Source organism: Ascaphus truei, chromosome 14, assembly GCF_040206685.1.
Source record: "Ascaphus truei isolate aAscTru1 chromosome 14, aAscTru1.hap1, whole genome shotgun sequence".
Classification (NCBI taxonomy): domain Eukaryota; kingdom Metazoa; phylum Chordata; class Amphibia; order Anura; family Ascaphidae; genus Ascaphus; species Ascaphus truei.
Window position 1 is genome coordinate 32,282,980 of NC_134496.1, and position 20,727 is coordinate 32,303,706.

At 42.1% G+C, this 20,727-nt stretch overlaps 1 long non-coding RNA gene across 2 annotated transcripts in view; it reads left to right on the forward strand.

Annotated features, from left to right (window-relative positions):
• LOC142465398 (uncharacterized) overlaps window positions 1–16,089 on the forward strand; it is a 45,065-nt gene extending 28,976 nt beyond the window's left edge. For both annotated transcript variants that reach the window (XR_012787868.1, XR_012787869.1), the window contains exon 4: window positions 12,635–16,089. This is a non-coding gene — a long non-coding RNA (uncharacterized LOC142465398). The remainder of the gene's footprint in view (window positions 1–12,634) is intronic.
• Window positions 16,090–20,727: the final 4,638 nt, after the last annotated feature.

Consider the following 20,727-nt stretch of genomic DNA (forward strand, 5'->3'; position numbering starts at 1 on the left):
TAAGTTTTGGGCTTCCAGGCCGTACAATAGGATATGGAAAGCCTTGCTTTAGTATATTGTATTTGTTGGTGTACTTTTTTCTATGTTTTGAAGTGGTTCTCTGTTAGGATAGCTTTAGTTCATTGTGTAATTGGTATGGATGGTATTTTAATTGTTTAGGGATGTAATTGATGTGTGGTAATTCATTGATGGTGAGTTTATTGTATTAAATAATATACTTCTTGTGATGTATGGCGATTTGAGTGGCATTATTGTATTGTTAACATTGATTTGCAGCGTGTACATGCAGTTTACATGTTATGCTACATGTATACACTGTAAATGCAATGTTTTATGAGGCATGTGAGCCTACAGATTGAATGATTAAATGGAATTTGGTTAGGCAATTGGTTTTTATTTCACTGAAGATGTTATGCATAACTGTTGTAGGCATTGCAGGATGGCTTCACCCCTTAATTACCTTTCAGGTTAGTACCCGATAAGGTGATTAAGGGGTTCAGTGTTATGTTAATGATATTGAAATGTTGTGGCTATTTCTAATGTTGGCAACGGACCCCAAGGATGATGCTGGCGACGGAGACTTCTTATTGATGAGGTTAGTACAATTTTATTTACATTTTAACGTTATTGAATGTGTTTAATAATGGCCAAATAATGTATTATCCCTATGTGGATAATAGTTATTTGGCACATTATTGTACTGTATGTGCTGGGGGAGGGGGTATTAGGCCCAAGGGTATTTGGTAGGACTCCCCTGTGGGTATTGGGTGAGGGTGGTTGGGGGGCTTTGTGGGGGAGGGTATGTGGGTGATGGTGGCTTAACCCCTTAATAACTGTAGCGGTTAATAACCGCTATGGTGATTAAGGGGTTAGGGGACATTAATTTGGATGTTGTAATTCTTGTGTTTGTTTTGCAGAAGCGGATGGGGCATGGGCAGGATGAAGATGAGGATGGCCTTCATCGTGGCAGTGGGACATGGGTGAGTGCTATATGTATTTAAAGTCTTTATTGTTGTGTAAGTATTGTAAATGGACAACTGCACTATTATCCATTTGTGGATAATAGTCATTCTGCCCATTACTATACTGTATGTTGTGTATTGCTGCTATGTTTATTGGGGGCATTTGTCCCCAATAAACATGCTACTATGCGTTAACCCCTTCATTGCCTTAGCGGCTATCCGCTATGGTAATGAAGCAGCATTAATGTATTTTAATAATATTGTGCGGAAGCAGGAGGCCCCCTGAGCTGAAGCGCATTTATTTGTGGCTCAGAGACCCCCTGCCTCCCGAGTTACAGGCCCCGGTTTGGGCCATCGGTTACAGTGTGGACGCCATGTTTATTGCTGGGACGCTATAAACATGGCGGCGACACTGCCACCCGATGACACATACCGGGGCCTGTAACTCGGGAAGCAGGGGGTCCCTGGTCCACAAAGCAATGCGGTTCAGCTCAGGGGACCCCCTGCTCACTGTACAGTATAATTAAAAAGACATTCATGCTGCTTCATTACCGTTGCACATAGCCGCCAAGGTAAGGAACGAGTCTTTATTGATGTGTGTGTGTTTTATTTATACTATACATGTGCAGAGGGTCTCCGGAGCAGAACAGCGTTGGTTTGAGGTCCGGGGACCCCCTGCCCCCCGAGATACAGGCCCCTTTATGGGGTGCCGGTATCCCTCTGGTTTGTTTACAGGCCGCGGTCACGTGATCGGGACCTTTAAACGCCGAGGGATACCGGCACCTCATAAAGGGGCCTGTATCTCGGGGGGCAGGGGGTCCCCGGACCTCAAACCAACGCGGTTCAGCTCCGAAGACCCCCTGCACATGTAGAGTATAAATAAAAGTTGTTTTTAAATACTTTTTTTGGTGCCGAAGTTTGCGCTGAGAGAGCGGCTTGTCTCTCTCAGCTGCAAACATCTATCGGCACCAAAGGCTTATCGGGAGCCTTATCGGGAGCCAGGCTGTATCGCCACAGCTCATCGGCAGCTTTGCTTTCGCAGTGCTTCAGCAGGGATCGGAGGGATTCGGCCCTTACTGAATACTGCGAGGGCAAATCGCCCAAAAAATACATTTTCGCAATTCGTGCCGAAAATTTTGTATCGGGGCTTACTGCATGAGGCCCTTACTCTATTCAGCAGCGGGCAAGCTGCAGGACTGGGACTGCCTCGGTGCTGGAGGATTAATGCTGTGGGGCTTGGCCAATCTGGAACCATGGACCCCCTGCAGTAGGACCGCAGCAGACACCGTCTCTAGAGCAGCAGATTTTTTCTTTTTTGGCCGAGACTCTGGAGACAGAAACTCTCGTTCCTGGGAAACATTTAAAACAAATATGTATCATTTATTCAAATTCATTTATTTGTATACTTCTCAGTTGTCACTCAGTATATGGAGGTATATAAGTAAATGCTTTCTCTCCCTCTCTCGTATGGTCCTTTCCTTAGGTCCACTACCGAAACAGATGGTAGAGGTCACAAAAAGGATTATTCCAAAGCCAGGTAAAGAGTAGAGATGGCGAATCTTCCCAAATCCGTTTCATGGATTTTCTTGCATTTCTCTCCCTAAATCCATTCTGCGGTGTTAAATCCGCAAACGGATTTGGCCGGTTCTAATCCACGCGGATTCATCAAAAACCGCCATTGGATACAATTTGTGGAAGGATTTGCAGACTCCAATCAACGGATTGCTGAATCCAGAGATTGTGTTCTATGAATCCGTCCTGGGGCTGCGGAATCCGTGGAGTGTATTAGTAATAATAATACAAAAATCAGCAAACCGCAAATTGCCCTTTTTGAGATTGGTCTGGTGAAATCCGCAGACCAAAGGAACCATCCGATCCGCTGCGGATCCAAATTCGCCCACATGTTTTTGCCCATCTCTAGTAAAAACCCACAAAACTGATTAAGTTCTAGACCAATTTCTCCTTTAAATGTGGCTGGTGAGATATTATCTAAAATATTAGCCAATGACCTCAAACTATTTCTCCAAGGCCCACAGTAATTTGGTTGGACCAGTTGGGGTTCATTCCCAGAAGAGAAGCGAGAGATATTACCAAAAAGCTAATAAATATATTGTATCATATTCATGAACATAACATCCCAGCTATGTTTTTGTCAACGGATGTCAAAAAGCATTTAACAGAATTAACTGGCAATTTATGATTAGTGTTAAAAAGAGAAATTAGGAGACATGATTTTAAATGGTACCGCTCAACCCCGTTATAACGCGATCCGCTACAACACGAATCCGCTTATAACGCGATGCAAGCGTGGCTCCCAATTTTCATATTTATGAATACTTTATAACCCGATTATTGGTGTCTTAAATACTTTATTGTGCAATGCATCAATAAAAGATTGAAACAATACAATTGTACATTATTCTATATTGTTATCCTATAGTATTACGATTATCGCACGCAAAAATGAGACATACGAAATTGATAGCACGTATAAGTTAATGGCTAGAATTTTCGAATGCGATCCGCTTATATTGCGATGTGATTCTTTGGACCCCAAGCACAGCATTATAACGGGGTTGAGCTGTATTAAAGTGTATTGGTTTAGAAAAACCCTGAGACTAAAATTTAAAATAAACAGTTTTTGTCGAACTATTTCAATAAATCAAATGGTACAAGGCAGGAATGTTAACCCCAACCCCCCCCCTTGATTTTTGACCTCATTTTAGAACCACTCACAGAAGACATATGGGCTAATCACAATATTTTATATAGGACGCGCTAATCATAAAATATTATTATATGCTGACAATGTGTTATTAATATAATCAAACCAAATAAGTTTCATGCCAAATGTATTTAAAGAAATGAAAGAGGCCCTCAACATAATGTCATTACCCTATACCAAGGGTGGGCAACTCCAGTCCTCAAGGGCCACCAACAGTCAAAATGACTGAGCCACTGATAGAACCACCTGTGCTGAAGCAGGGGTATCTTTAAAACCTGGCCTGTTGGTGACCCTTGTGGACTGAGTTTGCCATTCATGCCGTATACCAATGAAAACAAAGGGGGGTAAAAAATCTAAAATAATATAATAGCTTCTATATTTCATGTATCAGCCATAATATTACAATAAAAATGAACATTCTGTCCAGATTTTATAATTTGATGCAAACGACACTAATTAAAATACCATCGACATTCTTGAGAATCTCATTATTGCATACATAATTTGATATAACAAAATAAAAGACTCAGAACAAAGTTCAAGGTACTATCCAGACAACAACAATTAGAAAGTCTGGGCACCCATGACCCAACCTATTACAACGCCGCACAATTAAATATGATGATGGATTGGCCTGCCAATAGGAAAAATTAATTATGGGTACACGTAGACAAACAAATGTGCAAAAACATTTCTAGACATACAGTAGTCAGTTGGGTGTATAGAGCACACAGAACCACCCTTTTCTAGGAAATGCATTACATACATGGGACCAGGTGGCAATAAATAAGGTATTCACTACATTTCCCTCCACTCTCGAAATGCGCAAAACTTTCCAGAATACATTTGCAAACCTTTTCGTGTTTTTTTTCTTACCAAAATCGGAACCTGGCGAACAAATTCGCAGAAGTTTTAAGGGCTAAAAGTTTCTCCGAAATCACACGTTTCCACCGTAAATTCACGGTTGCGCCAATAAATGGCAGCTCAGTCACAATTGGCAAGTGATTCACAGAACATTTTCTTCTCTCCCCTCCAGCAAAATCCAGATTTCTGGCTCTAGTTGGGAGTTAGCATTGTTCATTGAAATTCTTGAGGAATTTTGGCTGTATAGCTCAACCCCATTATAGCGCGATCCGTTCCAACGCGAATCCACTTATAACGCGATGCAAGCGTGGCTCCCAATTTTCGTATGTATGAATTCTTTACAACACGATTATTGGTATCTTAAAAACTTTATTGTACTGTACAATGCATACAATTGTACATTATATTTAACACGATCCGCTTATAGCGCGATGTGAGTCTTTGTACCCCAAGCACAGCGTTATAAGGAGGTTGGGTTGTACTGTGATTGAGCTCTGACCACTTGTCAACTTATTTTAGTGAGTTAAAAGGGCCAATTTTGTATGTTTCGCAAACTCAGTCGAAAGCTTCACACATCTCTACTTGTCTCCAACGCAGCTCTTTGGTAATACAGAATTCCCACTGGGAATGTCATCCTACTTCATCCAAAAATGGAAGAATTAGAAAATTCATGGGGCTACTTGCCAATAGAAATATAATACAAAGTGACAGCTTTATGGCATACAATGGGTAGTAAGGTAGTTGGGGTATTTGTATTACCCCCTTGGCTACCTTAGTGACCATGAAGGCATGCATACTGCATTCCGTCATGGTCACTATGGCTTCAAAGGGGTTAATGAATTATTTTTTGGGGGAAGGCGGATGTCAGGTATATATAGCAATATATACCTGCCCTTGCCTTAGCATATGGCTAACGCCAGGCAGCGTCACTGGCAGCAAGTGCCGGCGTGTTTTATCCCGTTAGCTGTCTAATGCCATATGCTAATGAGAGCCCTAATAGACATTGTTTTTGCTTCAAATTAGCTTTGTGGATCTACATTAAACTCAGGGAATCTAACATATGTTACCTATTTAGGTAACGTCACGCTAGTTGCCCTGATTTAACGGAGCTTTGTCGATCTACCCCTATATGAGTTCCAGGGTAGAGATATTCTTTTTTTGTGGATTTGGATACGCCTCAGATTGTCCAGTTCCTTTGGTCCACAAATTTCCTGGGATATTATTACCTGGAATATACATTTACTATTGCCAGTGACATGTTTAAGAAGTCACATCTGGATGATTGATGCCTTTTTACCCAAATCTCTAAGCTGGTTCTGGGTTACCTGTACAGTAACTGGGTATCCCCCCTAACCTGGGGACCCCTTATAGTTACAGGGATACTTTACATCCCTTTGCACGATTTACCTTTCTGGGCTGTGCTGAAGCAGAGAACACTAGTGGTGAGTCGCACAAGCTTTTTCAAGGGGAGATATTACCGAGACACTGTGTCTACATGCTCCAGGCATCCGACCTGATTCCTGGGTACATTTTTAGGGGAACCAGCAACTCTGGCCCCTGACTAGATAGACACAATCTGACAACACTTTCTCTGCAAACCCCCCCCTTGAAACTCATAGGCCAGACTTCGCCTCGGGCCTTCAACTCTTCCAGACAGGGCATTATTGGCCAGTAATGCCCTGTTCTTCGGGGATTATTACTTAAATAATATTTTAGGCTTGAAATATGTGAAAATCCTAAGTGGTTCACAAACCTTATCTCGCCACTGTATATGGCTGCGGTCCTAGTGCGTTCTGTAGCACGCGTGCCCGGCGGGGGGCGGCGCGTGCACAGCGCTTCACTGCAGATCGTGGTCTTGGGAGAGAGGGAGAGATTGCGATGGGAGGGGCCGTGGCAGGGGTTTTGCGGGGGCGTGGCCATGACCTCACGCGGCTGGTTCGCCCTCATTGGCTGAACTGCCGGCGGGGGCGTGTCCACACCTCCGTCGCAAGTTCCACATACAAAAAAACTGTACCTGTGAAAACTTGCAGTACAGCGCGGCTGCTAAATGCGTGCCGGCGCAGGTACTGGGCCGACTGATTGGGGGGCGGTGCTTGTGCGCACAGCTCACACCCTGAGGCGTGCGCTGTAGAAAGCACTGGGACCTCGGCCTATGACAACACTACTCAGTCAATGAAGCCCAGTGTCTACTATTTAGTTTGTGTCTAAGGCACAGGGAGATAAATTGACTTACCCAAGGTCAAACGGCCCTTACACTGGGGCTCAAATGCAACATTTTTTACCACCAAGCTTCTGTACTCCTTCATTGTTTGATAAAAGGCTGACCAATATCTTCTATTTGCCATTAAACAAACCGAAATCCCAAAATTAAACAGGCACGTTTTGAACGAACCTCGAATCAGCTATTTCCTGAATATCTTTAACAGACTCATGTTTAAATAATAAGAAACTCTATTTGACCTTGAAAGTTTGTACCGCGCTTCACTGTCTACGCCACATCACTAAACAGTATGCGCCTGCTGCATCATTTATGGCTAATGCTAAATTCAGAAGCTTACCTAATGAGGTCACCCCTGACTTTCGCTCTGAAGAAACTGACATTGTTTTAGTGCTCCAGGATTCTGGATTCTTTCAAATAATAATAACCCAATGCTTCTTTGATGATTACGAAAGAAGAAGAAAATAGAGGAAGAAATGCACGGCGTTCAATTGCTCAGGTTAAAAGTCAATTATTCTTGAATGCTGCATTAATCTATTACTCAGTAAAAAGGTTTTTTTATAAGAATATAGGGACTCAGCATTCACTGGGTTATCCGCAATTAAAGATGCAGTTCCCTCAATATGGCCTATTTTGAAAGCGAGCTCTACTTAATGCCCTATAAAGCATATTATATTATATTTCATTTATTTCTCTAAGCTCTTTTTTTTTCTAAAAATACAAAAAGCTGGGTCCCCGGCGCTAATGAGTTAAAGTCCACAATACCATGATCCAAGATACAGTCCTTGATGGAAAAGACAGTCCTGGCAATGGGTGGGTTAACCAATGCAATTCAGAGTGGCTTTGATGGTCTTCAGAATGGCCCCAGATGTTCTCTGCAATGAATAAAAAAGAGACACACCAATTGCGCAGTATATAAAAAACACAGTCCCAACTGAGATGGAAATAACCCTAACTTACAAGATAATTTCTTGTACATTCAGGGGAGAGAATCTGTGCTGTGTCGCGTTCCAACCTCAATATCCACGAACCCCACGTGTTTTTTTTTTTTTAAGGTCCAAAGTCTGCAATGGCATTTACATGAAACTCCTGCAGCTTATTCCCACTTTTATCACTCCACCAGGCAGCACAGGGTTGGTTTGCATGCAGACTACAAAGGATTTTATCAAAAAACATTTCACCTTAATTTTCTCAGATAATGTTCTTTGAGGTCTTCTAGTGCCACTAATTGAAAGGGGTTCAAAAGTCATATTTAATTAGCTTTTGGGTTTAATTTTTTTTAGGACTAAAATACACAGTTCAAGAAGTCAGTGAGTAGGAGAAAACTGAGAGGTGAAAATAGACATCTGTGTACAGTATGGTGAAAAAAATCTTGAATGAAAATCAAAGCTATCCTCTCTAACATCTCACTATAAATAAAAAATAATAATCGTGTAAAAACTGCTAAAAGCAAAAATAAACATAAATGACACATTATTCAAGGGGCATTCCCAAGATTATTGGCTTATTTTTGTACAATTCTAATACATGTAAATATATCTTTATATAATAACCCAATTGTTTTTTTTTGTTTTTTTCTATTGACGCTTGTCCTTGCAAATGTCGAAAGAATCTTTAACAAAATAAAAAATAAAACATGCAGGTAGAACTGCCCCTTTAACTCCTTCTGCACAAAACGGTCACGTGACCTCTCTTGAAAGCGGTCACGTGACCATAGCGGCCCTTAACCTGGAAGCGGAAGGGGAGGAGTCCTCTTTCATTTCCCTATATTTCAGATTGCGTCTGGGGAATGCAGAACATGATCTAAGCTGAAAAGAAAGCACTCTTTGGGCATGACGTAACCCTGGCAGTGCCAGAAACCATGATATAGTGACTACGTCTTGGGGAACCCCAAAGGGTTATTGGAGCCCTTTCTGCCATCTGAAAAAGAAAGGCAACGCATTCTCCAGGCATATGGTAAAACTGAATAGAATGTCACGCAGACTTATTACTTCCAATGAAATGCAGCCCTATAAGACTCCAACAATCTGCGTGAACCTTGTGCACTGGGGCGCTTTCTTACAGTCTCACGCGGCACAAGAGAAAACTCATGTTGGCGGGTGACTCTGAAACAGAGTCCTCAACTCCTCTCCCAATGTCATAACCCTGCCCCTAAATAAAAGAACCACTCCCCTTTACTGCATAACTCCACCCCTCCAAGGAGCTGCTCAGTCAGTAACGACACTGACTCAGTCATGGAGTGTGAATCAGGGGAACCTGGTTCAAATCCTGGTGTCGGCTCCTTGTGACCTTGGGCAAGTCACTTTATCTTGTGCCTGAAAAATGTATCTGTAAAGCGCTATGTAAAACTAGCAGTGCTATACAGTACAAGAACAAACTATTATTATTAACTTCTGGACGTAGTCTCTTGCCCTGGAGGTGAGGCCTCTTCCCCCTCTCCAGAGGCGTGGGACCTTTGAAAGCCCTGTCCATGGGTACGCGTATGTGCTGGGATAGGACGATAAGGAAACTCCGATAGTACAGATGTTGAATTGCCAAGAAACAGCATGCAATTTGACGGGATAAAAATCTGGTGCTTTTCGCTGTATTCTTTCAAATTATTGGTGCGTAAAAAGTGCCTCTGACATCTCAGTTGCGTCTACTTTTTGCAACAGTGTCCGTAAAGTGACAGCTGGAAATCTCACCTCCCAAAGGTAGGCAAACATGAACTTTTGCTAGAGATGGAAAGAGAGGACGAAATGGGTGGAGAGATACAGTAGAAAGGTGGAGGGAGGGAGGGAGGGAGGGAGGGAGAAAGGGAGAGGAGAGGGATAGAGGGAGAGGAGGAGAGGGTGAGGAGGAGAGGGAGAGAAGGAGAAGAGGAGACGGGGAGAGGAATACCTGGGAAAACATCTGAGAGAGAAATACCTGGGCAGTATGCAAATCAGTTGAATAATGTGTTCACATACACTGCCGACACACTTAATTGCAGTGCGGCCAGATCCGCAAGCCGGGAGATTTCCCGGCTTGCTAGTGGCCGCCCCTCGGCGTGCCGCGCGTCACACGTCTTCGGGAGCCTGCGCCCCCTGCACGCGCGTCCAGGGCTCCCCGAGGGAGCCCTGGTGTCCCGCGATGTGGGGGACGGCGGCAGGGGGTTCCGGGGGACCCGGCGGACCCGGCAGCGGTAGGGAGAGCGCCCCGATCGGAGGGCGCTCTTCCGCTGCTTCGGCGCGCGCCCGTCACCCTCGGGCGCGCGCCAGGCTACTGCTGCGGCCAAGAACGGGCAAATGCTCGAATAAACTTGGCCGCAGCAGTATTTAATTTTCATATTTCCCAGGTATTTTAGGTATTTTCCCGGGAACCTTGTCACCACTGGGAGTATGGTATAGAGAAGAAAATGGTCCCTCTTTGTCATTTTAATTTTGTGTCTCTTAGCATTTGTTTATCATGGTTCTTTCGCAAATTCCACCACATTTACACATCAGTTTGTGAGCGAATAATTTCTTGCACGTGGAGGATTTCCTTGATGCAACATTGTGACGGGAGCTTTGTGACAGGCTATTAATAATACACAAAAATATATATAACTGGGTTGAACTGGTACGAGACTTAGATATGATAAAATATAATTTATTCCTTGATAAAGGTGAACACACAAGATATACAAATAACAGGCAAAATATAGACACTCACTTAAGATGGAAATGATGACACAGTCACATCTGGACTGGCAGTTCATACAGCAACCTCCATAATCATCAAGATATGACACAAAAGATATGAAAGACCTCTGGCATGAAGACAATAGCCATAGGCTGAGCCTGGTTCTTATACAATTATTTCCCATTGAACACAACCTAAACCCAGCCCCTCTCATAAATCAGCGGTGAAGTTGACAGTTTTCCTCAGAGTAAAACTCCTCCCACCCAAGGACGTTTAAAAACTGCTTTTCCCTATCTAAATAACTTCATAACTTCAGTTCAGTAATACCTACCGGCACGCGAGACATATTAATACATTCCGTCACGCATGACGCTCCCAACGAGACTAAATATTACAGTGTAATATTAAAATTAAGAGAGATATTAATATCTGTCTCTTCGAACCGGCTAAACCTCAGGTGTCTGTATTCGTTAGTTGGGGCTTGGTCCCACGAATACACATATGTAACTCTTAGCATGTTCAGCCGAGGACATCTCATAATATTCTTATATTTAATAAGGTCACTCATTCTGATCTCTCTTTGGGTAACAGCACCCCTGGCCCCAATCAATAAATCCTTTGAAGTAGGGACCCCTGGGTAGTGAACATTTGTCACCTGGTGCTATATTTCACACCCAATGCCCCCAGCCTGGGTATAGCTGTCTCTACAAGCAATATACCCTTGGCCTGCAAATTAGGTATTAACATACTGTACACTAAAAAACCCCTTCTGCTTTTCACACCCAACTTCAATCAAGCCTTTTGAAGCCCAGATTTTCTGAAAAGACACACCGCAGTTGTATTTTCTTAAACTGTAGTTTATTAACCCCTTAAGCCCCAGTGTGTGTGGTGCAGACACTGGCCCAGAAACAATATATTTTTTACAGGGGAATAAGCATTTGGATATTAAAACGAGGTAAAAACACATTACTGGACCTCAGTCCAGTTAACCCCTTGCTTCCCAGGTGAGGGTAGAGGGTGGCCAATTGGGGTGTAACCCCTTTAATCCCGGGCCAAATCCTCCCCATCGTCACAACCATTGATGCAAGTTAGCACGCAAACGGGGCAAGAATAGAAGGATACATTGATGCTAAATTACATACAATAACAAGGCCTCTGTTTTGCTCCAAAATGGTCAGTGCAAACAGACCCCAGAGGTAAATAAATGATCTAGCATTCCTTATTTTGCTTCTTTTATTACTAAACTGAGAAGATACAGAATGGTTAGCTAGATCAAAGAGCGCTAATGTGTTTATGTTAATGCTGTCTTAGTGCTAGAGGGCAGAGCAAAGAGGTCAGTGTGAAGGGATAATATACCACATACTGTTTCTAACTCCGTATAATGTGGTGTGAAAATTGAGAGACTTAATAGATTAGCCTCTTTCTGCAAAATGTCACCGTCCGCTGTCTTACTTTAAAAAAAAAAAAACATCTGTGTTTTGGATTTTTCCAATGTTATTGAAAAAAATCATTTTTTTTTTAAAATTCTTAACTTGTGTCCATTTTTAATACTGTATATAAATACAGTATGTATATTTGTGAGCCCCTGGAGATTGCAGCCCCCCAGTGCCTTTTACTGTACATGCTTTACCAATGGTAGTTACTTCCCTGTTAGGCTGCGACGTCGCGGCAAAACAAATGTATTGCCGCTGTCACGTGCGCGTATAGTAAGCGCGATGCGACGGATTGGTCGCGATCGCTGGGAGTCATCTCTATTTGATTTTCCAGCAACCGTCACCTGAGCATCGCGTCGCCGGCAACTATAAGCGTAGCCTAAGGATGGGTGACTTTGGGGATAGTCAGTGACTATCACATGCTCCACTTGTGTTACAACGTAACACCTCTCCCTCAACCCATATTTCAGCCTCTGGATGGAAATAACAGCACCTCAAAGTAGCTCATGAAATATCTGCGTTAACTACGTATAACATAGCTATGTGGATATGTGTTGCTAGTGGGAAGTGTTGCTTTATATATCGTTAGTGCTAACCGCCATTATATATAACGCACTTAACATTGCGTTAGTGAGCTTTGAAGATGCATGTTAATACTTAACACGTTGTAAACTTAGGTTAGTGCCTCGTTAAGTCAGAAGCGAACCTCTGTGGGTCTGAGCCTAGGCTGCCTGCATAATAACATCAAACTATGAAGAGTAATAAATTGTCCTTTTCTCTGTATTTTCAGCGCCTGAATCTTCTGATATACAAAAGTGATGGATTTATTGAATTTGTCATGAACGGCTGAATTATTCTTCGTGAAAGCTACTGATGAAATGTGTACCATATCTGAAGATAATCCACTCGAATTAATATGATGAAGTGCATCGTTTTTCTCTCCCTTCTATTTGCATTGTAATATATTTGCACATCCCTGTTCAAAATGAATGATTTCCCTGTATTAACATTTGCTATGGTTTGTCAAGAAGACTTAAACCATATAAAAGATGGGATGAGCAAATGAACAGTGACACACAATGTAAAGCGAGAAAGACAGAAAGAGAGAAGTCTCTGAAATACTTCAAGATGTGTAAAAAAACAGCACAAAATACATCCAGTAGATCCTGTTGCTTTGAATCAGATTTAAACCTTAATAACTCTGGGGATGTTCTTTGCAGGTGGAAGAGTGATAAATTGTTCCACTGAGCAACAGGGCTGGATAGTCTATTTTCCAAATAATCTGTTCTAGGTCCCCTAGCGCAGGAGTTCTCAACTCTGGTCCCAAGACCCCCGCCCCCCTTCCAATAGGTCAGGTTTTCAGGATATCCCTGCTTCAGCACAGGTGGCTATTCTTAGACTACTGCCCTAGCGGCAACAAAACCTACAAATGTGTGAAACTGTCCAACATGCATTTGTGACATTTTAAGCGTCCCCTTCCCCCCTCAAATTCAAAATATTCCAACAAGCTTCCAAGGATTAATAATGTCACTAAACCAGCGAGTTTTCAGGGAAATATTGTCAGGCGGTGAACGAAACATGGTGTGTATGCCAGATATTTTCTCAGCATTAAGCGAATATAGCAATTTGGCAAATGACTATATTAGACGAAATTGGAATATACACTGGGGGATATTCTACTGTCTTGCTGCGAGGAGAGCGTATCCATGCGGGGAGACAGACTTTTTTGCTCTGATATGCACATCCCCGTATTCTGAAATCTAAACCACGCGAGGGAGGCATTTTTAGAAGCCGTTGTATTCTGGCTATGCAAATACGAGTGGCAAGATGAAAATGCCCCAAACGTGCAATTTTTGCGAACTCGCTGGAATTCTAGAAGCTTTGTTATCTCATAAAGGCAAAAAAAACCACTTCAAATAACTGGCAGGTTTTTTCTCACCACCTCGAGCTTAGCGAGAGAGCCTCAATAGATATGTAATTGCATAATTACAAGCCACATACCCGATCTCCGCTCTGCTGAGCGTGCACTTAATTAATATGCCTCATTAACTATTCTATAGTCATTTCTGTACTTCCACAGTCCTTGCAAACTCCTGCTGTACTTTACTGAAAACATTTTAACCCCTTTATAATTACACACAAATAAATTCATATGAACTTGCTGGGCCACGTGACATGCCTGATTGTCTCATTAAATGGCAGGTGGTCTGATTCAATGGCACATGGCCCAAATAACTGCCTATTTATGAGCCCATTTTATGGGCTTAATCTTGATTTAAAAATAAGAATACCTGGGGCATCATGGAGTAGTAATGTTGCAATTTCTAGGAGTCTCTCACACTACTTCTATAGCCAAGAATGTTATCAAAACATATTGGGCTACATTATTTGTCAAAATATGGAGCATACATGTATATATAGTTATATTATATTTTGCAGGTTGCTTATTAGCTATGAGGCTACAACCCACATCTTTGGACATCATGAACTGTTTGCATGCTCCGTTTAAACGCAAGTTAAAAAAGTATTCATATTGTTAACATGTCAGCATGTATGTATCATCAGCAAAGATGGAAACTTTGCTCTCGATGCCAACCTCAAGGTCATTAATAAACAAGTTAAAAAGCAGGGGTCCCAGTACCGATCCCTGAGGTACTCCACTCACAACTTTAGCCTAACCTGAAAAAGTTCCATTTATGACAACCCTCTTTTGTCTGTCCTTTAACCAGTTTTCAATCCAGGTGCATATATTATTACTGAGTCCAATTTTCTTTATTTTGTACACCAACCTCTTGTGTGAAACTGTATCAAAAGCCTTTGCAAAATCTAAGTAGACCACATCAACTGCATTACCCTGGTCTAAATTCCTACTTACCTCCTCAAAGAAACAAATAAGGTTAGTTTGGCATGATCTATCCTTCATAAATCCATGCTGACTATTACTAATGATTTTGTTTTTCATTAGGTATTCTTGAATATTATCCTGTATTAAACCTTCAAGTAGTTTCCCCACTATTGAAGTCAGGCTTACAGGTCTGTAATTCCCCAGTTGTGATCAAGCTCCCTTTTTAAATATAGGCCCCACATCTGTTTTACGCCAATCTTGTGGTACTGAGCCTGTGGAAATGGAGTCCTTGAATATTAAATATAATGGTTTGGCTATTATTGAGCTTAACTCCTTGTGAACTCTTGGATGTATGCCATCGGGGCCAGGTGCCTTATTTACTTTAATTTTTTTTCAAGCTGCTCATGAACTTCTTCCTCAGTTAACCAATTGTTCATTAATATGGAGGTTGTGGCTTCCTCCTGTGGCACTACTATTGAACTTGATTCTTCCCTGGTAAACACAGAGGCAAAGAATTTGTTTAATGCCTCTGCTTTTTCCCTATCTCCAATAATCTGCCTACCCATCTCACACTGAAAGGGTCTATATATTTTCTTTTCTCGTTTTTTTGTTATTAAGGTACTTAAATAACTTTTTAGGGTGCAATCCTTACTTTCTAATGCAATCCTTTTTTCATTATCCATTTTTGCTAATTTGATTGCCCTTTTGCAATTGTTGTTACATTCCTTATAATTCTGATACGATGTCTTCATCCCTTCTGACTTAAAAATCTAAACGCCTTCCTCTTCTTGTCCATTTACTCCCCTACCTGTTTACAGTATTTAGCCACATTGTTTTTGACATTTCTTTTATACTTATTACCCAAGGGTATACACTGATAAGTGTGCTTTTCTAACAATGTTTTAAAGACTGCCCATTTACAGTATCTTCTAAAATTTTCCCTACAAAAACATCATCCCAATGTATTACTTGTAGATTAGACCTCAGGTTTTCTAAAATCTGCCTTTCTAAAGTTTAAGGTCTTTGTTGAACCCAAGTAATCTGTTTTTTAATCACTGTTACACAAATGTTCCAGGACTTGAATATTTGTTATTACTTCTACATTGTTTGATATGACCAAATCCAGTATTGCCCCTCTCCTGGTTGGTTTGGTTCCTCAATAATTTGGGTCATATAATTGTTTTTAAGCAACCCCCAAAACCTGTTTCCTTTTTTTGTAATACTAATGTCATTGCCCCAGTCTATGTCTGGATAATTAAAATCACCCATTATGCAAACATGACCTAGTTTTGATGCCTTCTCCATTTGCAAAAGTATTTTAGCTTCCTCAATCTCACAGATATTTGGTGGTTTATAGCATATCCCTACAAACATTGCCTTTATCATTTTACCTCCACTGCTAATTTCTATCTACAAGGTCTCTACATTTTCATAATTCCCTTCATACAATCATCCCTTATAATAGGTTTTAGATCCGGTTTAACATATAAACATACTCCACCTCCTCTTCTATTTGCTCGATCCATCCGAAAAAGGAAATAACCCTCTAAATTAACTGCCCAGTCATGAGTTTAATCCCACCATGTTTCAGTAATGCCTATGATATCATACTGCTCCCTTGCAGCTATTAATTCAAGCTCCCCCATTTTATCTGTCAGGCTTTTTGCATTAGCAAGTATGCATTTAAGTTTTTTTTCAGCCTGTACTATTATCTTATCTGCTCCTTCCTTTCTGCATCAACTGGGTTTAGTCTTTAGACGTTTTCTAGTATTATCTGTATTTACTACGAGTGTCTCGCTGCTTGTCAAACTCGCACTTGCCCCCATTCTACCTCCATACCCCTTGTTTCCTCATCTATTCTATTTAGTTCGTTATCTGTTTCATTCCCCTCTCCCCTCCATCCTAGTTTAAAATCTCCAACCTTTTTAAGATTCTCCACCCTAGCACAGAAGATCCCTCTTCATTGATGTGCAATCCGTCCCTAGAATAAAGATGGCACCTCTCAGAAAAGGAGTCCCAGTGCTCTAAAAACCCCAAACCCTCCTTCCTACACCACTTTCTTAGCCATGCATTAACCTCCCTAATCTCTGACAGTCTCCTTGCGGTAGCGCATGGCACTGGTAGTATTTCAGAAAATACTACCTTGGAGGTCCTTGCCTTAAGCTTTTGGCCCAGATCCCTGAAATTATTTTTTAGGACCCTACATCTTTCTCTAACTTTGTCATTGGTGCCAACATGTACCAAGGCCACAGGGTCAATCCCAGCACCCCCCGCCCCCAACAATCTGTCTACCCGATCCACAATGTGACAAACCCGATCACCCGGGAGACAACAAACTGTTCTGTTCATGCGGTCAGGGCAAGAGATTGCCCTATCTACCTTCCTAATAATGGAGTCCCCTACCACAACAATCTTTCTTGGTATCTGAGCATCCTGAGTTCCCTCTGTTCTGGAGGAACTATTCCCCTCACTGCTAGAGGAATCAGTCTCCCCCCAGCCTTGCCATTTCTGCCCTGACACTCTCAATATCTTCACTCAATATGGCAAATCTATTGGGATGTGTTAGCTCAGAAATGACCTGCCAACCCCTATTGCCCCTGCTGCCCCTTCTAACTGTTACCCAGCTACCTACCTGCTCCTCACCAACAGCAACCAAAATACCTACCTTCTCCTCACTAATAGCACCACCATCTGCACCACTAGTCGAAGCAAAGTCCTTCTCAGTGAGCTCTAATTCCCTTTCAAGATTGCCAATGTCCCTCAATATTGCAAGTTGTCTCTTCAGATCAGCAATCCCTGACTCTTAGTGCTTCAGACATAAAAGTTACATTTAGGAAAACGAGTCCCTGTCCCGAAGAGCTTACAATCTAATGTAGTTAGCATGTATGTATGCCTTCATTTGTATAGCACCAACCATGTACATAGCACTTCACAGTCGTATACAGGCATACCCCGGTTTAAGGACACTCACTTTAAGTACACTCACGAGTAAGGACATATCGCCCAATAGACAAACAGCAGCTCATGCATGCGCCTGTCAGCACATCTTGAACAGCAATACCGGCTCCCTACCTGTACCGAAGCTGTGTGCAAGTGAGGAGACTATAGAGCCTTTTACAAATGCCTTATTTACATCAGTTATGCACGTATAGGACGATTGCAGTACAGTACATGCATCAATAAGTGGGGAAAAGGTAGTGCTTCACTTTAAGTACATTTTCGTTTTACATACATGCTCCGGTCCCATTGTGCACGTAAATGCGGGGTATGCCTGTAATGTTATTGGTGAAGGAAGCACTCTCAAAATCTATTGTCATATTTTATTTTTGGACCATGGGGGGGGGGGGGGTTGTAAATAACTAATTTCTTAAATGACTCGTTTAATTTTGTTTGTCAACTGGCCCTGGACTATGCTGTCCAGCTGTCAGTGGCTATGGACTGGATTTTCTTAGCACATTTTAGCACTCAATAGAATTTTGATTTTATGAGCATCTTTGTTATCTCAAAATATGAAGCACTTTGTGTTGGAACATTTAAAAATATGTGTGTGTGTGTGTGTGTGTGTGTGTGTGTGTGTGTGTGTGTGTGTGTGTGTGTGTGTGTGTGTGTGTGTGTGTGTGTGTGTGTGTGTGTGTGTTTCCTCTAAATTTAACACAAACTCAAATTATTTTCAGATGTTCTTGTTTGAATCATGTTTGTTAAAGTAAGTCTACGAAGACTCTTGGGTTATCTGAGTAGGCTTTTTATTTACAGTAGCCACAAAAAATGTACAAAACAACAGGAGTTTTAACTTCAGCGTAGACACAAACGAAAAATAAGTCCTGAGCAGGGCTTTACCAGTTTCCCAAAAAGGGCAGCTCAAATCCAGGATAGCAACATGGAGCCAGGGCAAGTGTCCAAGCGTGGCAGGCTGCTCTCCCTCCAGCGTTCCAGCATGCATCTCCCTGGTTCAGACAGGAACTTGGAACAAGTGGGACCTCTTGGTTTGTAAAGCCCATTAATGAGGCAGCTGGGACTTGGTTAATTAACCCAGCCTTTTCTCAAGCTGGGATTAACCCGGTCACTGCTGGACTCCAGAGCTACACACAAGACTCCCATGCATAATATTAGGACAGTGAATCCGCCTTGTCAAAATGTTCTTTCCAATATTAAAAGTTTGGTTAATTCCGCTTCAAACCAAAACAACGTACAACTTGAATAGACGCGATGTTAAAGATGCGATTTGTGAAACAGAATACGGCTACTTATCACCCTGCCAAACCCAATGGCTTGACAAGAAAAAAAACTCACGGCTACTAGAATATCCCAATTGATGTAATGCTCAGCAAATCGCTTATTAACAATATGTTGATTTTCACAAAGCTTAAGAGACGCTAAAGTGTTAACAATGCATCCTTTTTTTAAGGTTCACTAGGAAGAACATGAATTTGTACTTCCTACGTTTTCTCTGTGTTGTTATGCTAATATTTGCCACCTTCGCAAGTTTAATCAAAGGGAAAAAACCCGCAGAGAAAATGTAGTGAATCATGTCTCTGTGTGGTTGTAAAGCCACATTGCCAATAATAGCACTTTCGTAATGGCAAAGAATATGGAGAACCATATTTAAAGGGTCAATCTCTGCATGTGCCAATGTGCACTAATGACAGTGACATGTTTAAGGGGTCAGTCCCTCCTAGGAACACACTGTACAAATAAAATAACTGACATGTTTAAGGGGTCAGTCCCTCCTAGGAACACACTGTACAAATAAAATAACTGACATGTTTAAGGGGTCACATTGATGCTTTTTCCTAAATCTAACACCTAGAAGTATAATTTTATAAAGCAGTTTGTAAACATCATGAGAATAGACTAAGGACGAGTCTGATTTCCTCTGGCTGCTCCCTCTTGTCTGATGTCACTGTGTGTTCAACATGCATTTGCACAGGACAATTATCCCCTCTCCCCCCTTCTCTTTATTGGCTCTCTGATAAGGAAAGGCTGGCATACCAGATAAATAAATCACTTCCCCTTTCAGGGCCACTAGGATCAGGACCAACAGGAAGGGAGAGCTGGGACAACTGTGCCTGGCCCGGTGGCAGCTCTCCCCAGCTGCTGCCCGGCCTTCACCTCAAGCCCCTCCCCTGAGCCTCCGGAAGTCGCTCCCAAATTCTGCATCCGCCAGCTAAATCGGTACAGTGCCAGAGGTCTCCCTCTCAAGCTAAAGAGTGTGTGTGTGTGTGTTTGTTATTGAGTGTGAGGAGGGAAGAGGGTTGCATTGAGTGTGGTGAGGGAGTGTAAGAGAGGGAGGGGGCAGAGTGTTTAAGAGAAGGAGGATTGTGAGGTGGGGTATAAGAGAGGGAGGGAGGAGAAAAGAGTGTGTAAGAGAGGGCGGTGAGAGGGAGGTGAGGGGGTGTGAGAGTGGGAGGGAGAAATACATGGGGAAGGGAGAGGATGAGAGGGGAGCATTTGAGGAAGGGAAGAGAAAGAGAGGGGGGAGTGTGAGAAGGGGGAGAAATAGAGAGTGTTTAGTGTAGTGTGTGAGAGGGGGGAGTGTAAGAGAAAGGGAGACCTCGCAATGCCACCAAAACTCTAGTCCTGGGCCCCCGTGAAAGCTGTCACTGGCCCTGCCTAGGATATATAGTTTGCAATTAATTTCCCCAAAAATGAAAGGATCTAGATCTTTGCTGGGTTAGATTTATTCTGGCAGTCCAACAAGATGGTTACATTGTTTACAAAAGGTTGTTTTTTGGATGGATGTAGGATTCCCATATGATTCAACTGTAATGCGTGCACAATATTTCACATTGTGTAAGTAACATCTGTATTTTCGCATGATCTTTCATTACATATACCAGATGTCACTTGAGTTGTCATTTGCATTAGATGATGTGCCAATAAATCAGATGTGGAGCAAATCCTTAGAGCATTTACTTAACCAATGGGAGGTGACATCTCTTATTAAAAGGGCAGTCTCTCCTAGGACCAAAGTGAACTAACTCCAGTGACATGTTCAAAGAGTTTCATCTGGGTGATTGATACCTTATTTATCCAAATTT